The following is a 6,053-nucleotide window of genomic DNA, read 5'->3' as shown; positions in this document are numbered from 1 at the left end:
GTGGAGAGTTTCTTTTCTGGTCCTGTCTGTTTGGTGTTCTATATACTTCTTGTATTTATATGGACATGTCTTTCTTTAATTTTGGGAAAATTTCTTCCATGATTCTGTTAAAGATCTGGTCCATGCCATTATCTTGGGATTTTTCTCCTTCCTGTATGCCCATGATTCATAAGTTTGGTCTTTTTATGGTGTCACAATTATTGCATATTCCATTCTTGTGATTTCTTAAATTTTTCATAATCTTTGCTTGAGTGGTCTAGATCATCCACTTTGTCTTCCAGTCTTTATGCTTTAGTCCATTTCATTCATCCTATTGGTGAGGTTTTCTCCTGTTGTTCTAATTGGCTTACTGAGTGTTTCACTTCCTTCTTCATTTCAGCCTGAGTAGTCTTCAATATTTCTAGCTCTTTTCTGAATTCATTCAGAAGTTTATCCCTATCTCCTTTTTTTTACAATGAAATATAAGAATCAGTGTCGTATATTCTTTTATCATGTTTATAATTGTTCTTTTGAGTTCCATGTCCTGCATTATCTCTATGGGGTTCTCATTGTATTCCTCTAGAGGACTATTAGTATTTGGTGGGGATATGTTATTTTGGTTTTTCACATTATTGTTTTTTCTCTGTGATTTTGTCATGTGAATTTCTTTTGTAGTTTCTGATTCTTGTGTGAGACTCAAGCCTTCAAGTTTAGGTCTGCTTCTTTTTGTGAACTTTATGTGTCTTTGTGGTTTAATTTTTGGGCATGAAAAGCTGGTTCATCTAAGCTTCCGGTTCTCTCTTTTGATTTTATCTTGGAGTGGCCAGATTTCTTTTGTCTTTAGGAGTTCCCACAGAGCCCCAAGTCAGACAAGGATCAGATGCTCTCATTCTTTCCTCCTAAGGTCTGGATCCCTCCAGGAAAGATTTTGGCCTCAGGAATTTGGGGGTCGGACTGGCCTGGGAGCTGAGCCCAGGAAAATGCTGCTCTAGGGCAGCTGGTGGCTGTCCTACCCAGAGATGCAAAGGGAGATGGGGGGGGGAGGCGGCCCCAAGGACTCCTGGGGACTGCACTGAGGATCTGGGTTGGTCTGGATGCAAAGGACCAGGAAGAGGAAAGGTCAGCCCTGGTGTTCAGGAAAAAGGCTGACAGGTCCTTTAGGCCCAGGGAAGTAGAGGGAGGTGAGGACAGGGCCAGGCCCAGAGTGCCCCTGGGGTCCCGAGAAGGAACTGAGTTGGTCTGGATGCAAAGGATCAGGCAGCAGTGGTGGTTCCCCAGGTTTCTGGGGCGCCAAGACAAGGAATAGGACAGGACCCAGGCTAGGAGGAGAGATGGGCAGGGTCGAGATGGGAGGCTGAATGAGGCTGGGGAGTCGAGGCACAGAGGCACTATCGACTTACCCGGAGAGAGGCCTGCGAGTCATGCAGGCCCAGGGAAGCAGAGGGAGGTCTTGCTTCTCATATTTTGAATAATGCTGTGCTTTGGATGCAGCTTGTTCCCTAAGGGTTTGATAGTACTGTGATTTGATAGCTTTGTCCCTAGTGTGGTAATGTTGAGAGATGGGACCTTTGTGAGTAGGGCCTAGGGGAAGCTTGTTTGGCCCTTGGACTTATGTCCTTGGAAGAGTAGTTCTCCTGGGACTCCAGTTGCTCTCTGGCTTACTGTCACGACTTGTGACCCTTCTCTTCACAATCATCTTTGCTCTTATTGTATTAACTTCCAGGGCTATTGTAACAGATAACAGGTTGAGTACCCCTCACACAAAACACTTGGACCAGAAATGTTTCAGGTTTCAGATTTATTTTTGGATTTTGGAATGATTGTATAGAGGACTGGCTGAGCATCCCTGATTGAAATCTGAAATCTGAAGTGTTCCCAAATAAGAAACATTTCGAGCATCATGCCTGCTATCTCAAAGTCACAAGAGAGCCATGCTTGTGAAGCAAGCTTAGGGGAGGGTCCTTCCCTGCTTCTCCTTAGCTTCTAAGGGTTACCCATGCTCTTTGGTCTACAGCGGGATCACTCCAGTCTCTGTCTCTGTCCTTAAGCGATTTCATCCTGTGTCCCTTCTGTGTCTAGAGTTCTCTCTAAAGTTTAAAGTCACTGGTTCCAGGCTTGTTTTAATCCAACATGACTTCATCTTAAGTGATCAAATCTACTAAAAACCTATTTCCAAAGAAGGTAACATTCACAGGTCCCAGGGTTGAAGAATGAGTGTATCATTTGGGGAAACAAAATTCTGCCCACTAGAATTGCACATGAAGATTTCACAAGATTCTATCTAAGGCTAACTGGGTTCTTTAGATTTTTCTTTGAAAGGAAATGACTAGGTGACTAATCTCATGAAAAGAGCTTACCTCTCTGCTTGCAATCCTTAGAGCTGGTTTTATGACCCTGAGTTGTATCTTCTTTTCTCTGGGCAGGGCAGCTGTGTCCCTCTGGGTAGAAGTAGAAAAATAACACAGGCAGTTAGTTTCTCTGATGTCACCTCTGAGATCAGGTGGCCAACAGACTGCAGAGTTGCAGGCCTTGGACTAAGGTTTTCAGCCATGAATTCTGAGCGTCCGGCCTGAGATGCAGCGTCAAGGGCAGATAGTTTTGTAGGTGCAGATCACAGTCTACAGTGCACCTGCTGAGATCTCCAGGTTCTTATGTCCTGGAACAAAGAATCAGATAGGGGACACATGGACAGTGATAGAAATAGAGAAAATTCATTAAAGAAGAGAAAGGCACTGCCAGGAATGGAGTGGACCACAGAGCTGGGCCAAAAGCCTCTAGCAGAGAGAAGCCTAATCCTTCATAGTCGGATGCACTGAATCCACCTTTTCCCTGGTTCAGAGCTTCCAAAGCTTCTCTTATGCATGCTGTTTGTTACATGTAGCCGAGGTTGGGAAGGGTTTCCAGGCTTTCTGCCAACGGATTCTTCTTCTTCTTCTGCTTCTTCCTTTTTTTTAATTTAAGATAAGAGTCTTTTTCTTTTTTTTAACTTTTAAAAGAAACTTTATTAAGAATTTCATATATGCATATAAGGTGTTCTGATCAACTCCAAGCCCACTCTCTCCCCTCCAACACCTCCCATATTACCCCATCACTTTTTTTCTGACAACTTTGTGTTTTCTCTCTCTCTCTTCCTTCCTTTCTCCCTTGCGCCTTCTGGCCTTGCGCCTTTCCCCTCGCCCTCTCCCTTTGTGCGTTTTTACTTTTGCATGTTAATCTTGATGCCTCTTTCTCCACCCCTATCTCTGGCTGCAGTAAGGCTCACGGAAGGAGCCACACCATGGAGGCCAGGAGGCCTTTGGCGAGTGTCTGTCTGTCTCAAGGCTCAGGGTCTTCTGTAGGAAGGAAAGGAACACATCCAGTTGGAGGAGTGAGGGGTGAAAGGCAAAGCAGAGTGAGGGACTGCCCTGGGCAGGGCCTTGGACAACTGGATGGGAATCACATAGGACTGAGCTCTACTTTGGTGCTGCTAGAACCACTGTGCAGTTTCTAGATGAGGGCAATAGGACAGTGTAAGGAAATAACGATCAAGAGCCTAAATGTAGCCTGTTGTGGTGGTGCACTCAGGGCCCAGCGGCAGGCAGATCTCTGTGAGTTCGAGGTCAGCCTGGTCTCCATGGCCAGCCAGGGTTTCATAATGAGATAATGAGACCCTGTCTTAAAAGGAGGGAGGGAGGAACAGAGAGGAGAGAGAGAGAGAGAGAGAGAGAGAGAGAGAGAGAGAGAGGAGGGAAGAGAGAGAGAGAGAGAGAGGAGGGAAGAGAGAAAGAGAAATATGCGGGTACTCAGGTACACCCAGCACCTGCATCTCTTAGGTAAATCTAAATTCCATCAAGTTGGCGGTCAAGACCACCCAGCACAGTGTCAAGTGCGTTCTAGTTCTACAGTTATTTTCATTACCTCAAACAGGGCATCCCAGTTATCAAAGGGTCACTTTTTTTTTTTTAATCATCACTCATTCCAGATCCTGGCAGTCACAGATCTGTGTTCTGCCCCCAGCATTGACCTGTTCTGGATATTTCATATAAATGGACTCACAGAACATAGTGGCATCTTTTTTTGCTCTTTTTTTTTGGTTGAATAATGTTCTGCTGTGGGGATATTTTGTTTCTTCACTTCTCAATGGATGTCTGGACTGTTTGCACATTTGCCTATTTTCAATAGTGCACCTATAACTGCTCCTATATAAATTACTGTTTGAACACCTGCTTTCAATTCTCTTGGGTCTATACCCAAGGGTATTTCTGGGTCACATGATAGGTCTGTATTTGTTGTGTCGATAAATCACTAAATGACTTTCCACAGTGGCTGCATCATTTTGTATTTTCAACCAAAGTATGAAAATCTCAGCTTCTGCATAACAAACATGTCTGTATTTGGCCTGGGGGTCCAGGCAGAAAGTGTTCTTTGTCTTTCCTTCTGTGTCTAGAGGCCTGGAGTAGCTGGTGGCTCACCTATTCTGATCCCCTCTGTGAATCCCTCTGATGAATCACCATGGACATGCATACAGACAGGACTACAAGAGTCACAGAGCTGACCATTCCATGAGGACATGACACACAGCTCACTACCACCTCTTGGGAAGTTATGGAGGGAGAGTGAGCTCTGTCCAGCATGGGAACAGTTCCATGGGACCTGAACCAAGTCCTTTGTACCTCCTGCTCAGCCCTACTGACTGAGGGGTTCCCTCTGGGGTCTGTTTGCTCCCAGTCTACCATCTTCCAGCAACTCCTTGCTCCTTACATTGGGCTTGCTGGCACTTCTGAATTTTATCAGGTCTGATACACCTCTCTTCCACTCTCCTGTCAAGTCCATACCTTTTATTTCCCCAAGTGTACATCAGACTGGCTCATATGCTCTGTGACCCCTAGAGAGCATTCTCTTGTTTCTTGGGGGAACCAGAAAAGGCATCCCAGTTTATATTCAGACACATGGCCATGAACTCAGAACACTTAACACACATGATCCATAGTAATTCAATTATATGCAGCCAACTGGACTGAATTAGCCAAGTAAATGTATTGATCTCAGTGTTCTGGAATAATGGTGGAAAAGTGAAGTCCGGAAGGGTAGTCTGGGGATTCATCCCCTTTTGCTTTCCTCATAAATGGGGGTAAGATCCCCAGTACAGCCACACCTCCAGATCATTGTGGGAGTCGCATCTGGATCTGTACCTGTGTACCGTCTCTCATGTGATAGCATTTTTGCCCTTGGGGAGGAATGGAGGGTCTTGACTCCTAGGTTACCATAATTTTTGGATGGCCACACACCCACTGCCCTTCATGGAGAGAGAAGCATACTGTGCATTCTGGAAACATCTTCGGGCCTGCCGCAAAGCATCTTTTGGAGCTGAGTACCTGCCTCAGGGAGAGGTGAAAGAAACAGAGATGCCAGCCAGGGTATGGTGATACACTCCTTTAATCCCAGCACTCAGGAGGCAGAAGCAGATGGATTTCTGTGAGATCCAGGCCAGCCTGGTCTATATAGTGAGTTCCAGGCCAGCTGGGGCTACAGAGAGACCCCGTGTCAAACAAACAAACAGTGATGTCCACTGAAAATCTCTATCTCTGACTGAGGAATGTTGAAGGACAGAAGTTTGGGTGCCTGGATACATTCCTTTTTTTTTTTTTTTTTTTTTTTTTAAGTTTTTTACAACCTATTACAGGAAACAGTGTTTTGAAAAACAACATTGTCCCTGGCCCAGTGGCACCAAGTCATTCCATGCAAGGAGTCCCTACTGGCTGAGGGAAGGCTCAAAATATGCAGGCTCATGAGCCACTGACAGGACACATGAGGCTGCATAATTTTTGTGGCCCTTGCCTAGTGTTGTGTTTGAGCTTGGTGTGTGTTTAAGAATCAGCCTTCAGATCTGTTGCTTGACCTGCTTCCAACCACCATGGGCTAAAATTCCATAGGCAACTGAACCATTCTCCTGCCTATGCAGAGCCAAACGGGCACACTGCATTTTCATGAAGACACTGGAGAGGCCTGGAGGGTATACTACGCAACATCTTGTATTTGATGAATGTCAGTCTGGGGAACTGGAAGAAGCAGAGCTTGTGAGAGGGGAGTGTAGT

Source organism: Nannospalax galili, unplaced genomic scaffold (assembly GCF_000622305.1).
Source record: "Nannospalax galili isolate Female #2095 unplaced genomic scaffold, S.galili_v1.0 scaffold136, whole genome shotgun sequence".
Lineage (NCBI taxonomy): Eukaryota > Metazoa > Chordata > Mammalia > Rodentia > Spalacidae > Nannospalax > Nannospalax galili.
The sequence above is the reverse complement of the archived record's forward strand: the minus strand, read 5'-3'. Positions refer to the sequence as shown.